Source organism: Myotis myotis, unplaced genomic scaffold, assembly GCF_014108235.1.
Source record: "Myotis myotis isolate mMyoMyo1 unplaced genomic scaffold, mMyoMyo1.p scaffold_m19_p_4, whole genome shotgun sequence".
Lineage (NCBI taxonomy): Eukaryota > Metazoa > Chordata > Mammalia > Chiroptera > Vespertilionidae > Myotis > Myotis myotis.
The window spans coordinates 41271599-41275417 of record NW_023416346.1 but is presented as its reverse complement, the minus strand read 5'-3'; the positions used below and the strand labels follow the sequence as shown (position 1 = coordinate 41275417).

Below are 3819 nucleotides of genomic sequence, written 5' to 3'. Positions count from 1 at the left end.
CTGTAAATGGATGTGAAGTGACATCTTATCGTTTTGATTAGCATTTCCCTATTGATATGTGATGTTGAGCATCTTTTGTTGTCCTTTCTCAAGTCCTTTGTTCTTTTTAAATTTTTATAAGAACAATTTATTGTTCCTAATTTTTATTATGGTAAAATCCAGAAAACATAAAATTTACTGGCTTAACCAGTGGTATTAAGTATTCTGCTTGCTGTGCAACCATCACCACTATCCATCTACATGGCTCTTCCTTCTGCGAAACTGTAATTATATTGTGTTATGCGCACAGGAGTACCTCATACAATTGGAATCAGGCAGCACCATTCCACATTCCCGGTGGCAGTGCACAAAGGTCCAATTTCACCATGTCTTTCCCAATACTTATGTTCTGATTTATTTACTACTGGGTGTGGTGCTTCCAATGTGATTGCGATTTGCATTTATTTTTATGATTAATTAGTGATGTGGAGCACCTTTTCGTGTGCTTAGTATCCATTGGTATATCACTTTTGGAGCAATGTGTATGCAAGTCTATTGCCCATTTTTTCATCTGGGTGTTTTCTCAATGTTGAGTTGTAGGGTTCTTGACATATTCTGCATATAAACTCCTTATCACACATATGACTTGCAAATATTTTCTCCCATCCCGTGCATTGCCTTTTCACTCCACTGGCTGTGTCCTTTGGATGCACAGAAGTTTTTAATTTTAATGTGATCCAATTTATGTATTTTTTCTTGCATTGCCTTGCTGGTGGCCTGTTTTTGAAAATTGGATTTTAGAATCAGGGCAAGGAGAATGAGGTTCTGTTAAGCAACTGCAATACTGGATCCTTTTATTTCAAGTTTTTATTATTGGTTCATCATAACCTTTTGCATTACTTTTTGTATTTTTCTGCCATACACGAATTTTTTTAGAGAACTTCAATTTATTGAAATATCTTTGACACTCTCCTTTTGGGAGAAAATGGCCAATATAAAGTAAACAGTGTCATATTAATGAGTTACTGCAAAACAAATATTTTTAAGAGTCGGAATGGATTCTGCTTGTTACCATTTCTACTCTCACAAACCTACAATCCTTCTGTATCCAGAGTGTCTAAGAGAGAGAGAACTAACTGTTTTGCTAACATTTGTAGGAGTTTTGCAGTTTATAAGAGGTGGCTTTCCAAAAGATATCAATCCATGATCTCATTTACCACTCAAAAGAATTCCATGAGGTAGGAATTACCATTCACATTTTCAGATGAAAAAAAATTGAAGATCAAAGTATTCCAGAGATTTCCCAGATTCTACATTTAATAAAACCTGGAGTTTTAATTCAGGTTTTCTTATTTTCTTTTTATATTGCTTCTTATTTATGGAAAAATTCTAAACATGTACAAGAGTACAAAGGATAGTATCATAAATACTTAATACCTAACCTAACTTGAAGAGTTATCAACATATGGTCAATTTTATTTCCTATATACCCCCATACACACCCTCCCTACCTTGGATTACTTTAAAGCAAACCCTAGACATCATATTTCATTCATAAATTCTTCAATGTGCATATCTAAGAGATGAAGACTTTTTCTCTGTATTCACAATATCATTATCACACCCAAGAAAGATAGACAGTAGTAAATTCCAAAATGTTACCTAACATCCATTTGGTATTCAGTTTCTTCAACTAGTTCATAAATGTGTGGTTTCTTTCCATTGCTTGCTTTGAATTGGGACCCAAAGAAGGTCCAGGTGTAACATCGAATTGATTGTCTTACATGTCTTGACCTATAGCAATTTCTTTCTCTTAAAGATCACTAAAATTTGTAGCCTGAATACAGAGTTATAGATGCCACCTTAAATTTTGAGGGGCAACCATCTATACAGGAAACCTGGTGGGGAGAATGACAGGAAAGTTTACTTGTGGAGATTCTTGAGAGGAAAATACAAACTTAAAACAAGCATAAAATGTATATCCATATATTTCATTTTAGTCACAACTCCAATACTAAACATCTGTGCTTTTCTCCCTCAGAAGGGTCATTTGGAGACGCATTGGTGTGACTGAAGCTGGACTGCAGGTCAATAAACCTGAGAAAAGCCTTTGGGGGGGAGCCATCCTAAAACCTGTTTCAGGACCTGGACACCTTTGTGGCAGATAATCTCACGTGGTCTGTTTTGTTGTGTTTTATGGTGGCAAATGAGTTTAGCAATCGGGAATCTTTGTGGAGGGAAATGGGATATGTAAACTGCAGCTTACGGTTATTTCCCATTACGAGTGAGAAAACAATTTCTTTTCTTTTAATTCAAAATGTATTTATCTAATATATTCATCACAGGGGCTCAACCAGAGACTTAATTTAAAAAAACAGACACAAAACAAATGTGACACCACAGCTGCAGATAGAGTCCTATACAGAAATCAAGGCAAGGAGAGACCATCCAAGGAAAAAGGAAAAAGGCAGCACGAGGAGACAGGCTGGGCAGCCCAGCTCAGGGCTCTTGGCTGGAGACCTGCTCTGCGTAGTTTTCCTGTAGGTACTTCTTGAAGGCTGTGGGTTTTGCCAGAGCTCTGCAGCAAGTGTGTTCAATGCACTATCGAAGTTGGGTTCTCTAGCAGGCTCTGGGTGGAGAGCAGGATGGTCCTGGCGTCATACAGGGCAGACCACTTGTCCTTGAGGATGTCCAGGCAGATGTTACCCTGGGTGTCTACGTTGGGGTGGTACAGGGCGAGAGGAATTTCACCGTGGGTGTGTTGTTCGGGTAGCCACTGGGGAACTCTAGGGAGAGTTTATACCTCAAGTCTTCATATAGTGCCAGCTGCTCCATGGATGGTCCCCACCCATTTGAAAAGGTTGATTCAGGGAAGGCAGAAATTCCTTTGTCGCCAGATGTCATGAGGGTCATCAGCTCCTGCTGTAACCGCTTGCCCACTTGGTCCAGGTGGCGCCCCCTCTGGATTCGGCTCCTTTACCAGCTGCAGTGACGCTGGGGCAGCTGGGTTGCGGTTTTGGGAGGCCATCGGGGCAGTGCTGGCAGAGACGTGAACTCAGAGAACACGACTGTAACCGCCGAGAACACAGTTTCTTAAAGGAAAACTAGAGAATGAACTGTCTTGCCCAGTCTGGGTAAAAGATTAAATATATATTGTTTACAAACATATAGTTCATTATGTCTATAACCATGTACATATATGGTTACTGTGGAGAGAGGAAATTATTCCCTTCCCTTCTTAGTTCTTCTGGTTAGTCTAAGAAGTGCAGTGAGGCAAGACACATTAAGAAGAGAAAAAGAATTTAATACGTATTTATGGTGTTCTCACAGAAAAGGGACTTAAGGAAATGTCCCAAGCAGGTGGCTTATATACTTTGTAGACAAAGAAACAATATATTTGTGAGGAATGGATAAAACCAAGAGACTAAGGTGTTGGTGCTTAATCAGTGAAGAATCTAAGCAGAGTTTGGTTTAGGGAATAAATTAGTAAAGAATTAATGAGACTTATTTGTATAGGCCTCTGGGTCCTGAATTCCCTATCGTTGGCGATGAGGATGTGTAACTCCCGGTGCAGAGAGAAGAAACTCAGAGGGTTCTTCTCAAGCTTTTTCTCAAGTAACTTTTATTAAAAACAACCAGTATGCCACATGGGCATATTTTGGGGCAGCCTGCCTGGAGCCCCATCAGTACTTTCAATACAGTGCAACTCCTAGCACAGGTATCCTTTAAGGAGCACTTCAATGAGGAGTCATGTGGGGGTTCAGCCTGAATTTGGAAGAATTCAGATTATGACACAGAGGAGCAGCTTATAAGAGGGTCAAATGGCACTAAATTATTTAA

General features: G+C 39.4%; 1 pseudogene; it reads right to left on the bottom strand.

The window, feature by feature from the left end:
- Window positions 1-2478: 2478 nt before the first annotated feature.
- On the bottom strand, window positions 2479-3007 carry LOC118653278 (annotated as a pseudogene).
- Between the last annotated feature and the right edge of the window lie 812 nt (window positions 3008-3819).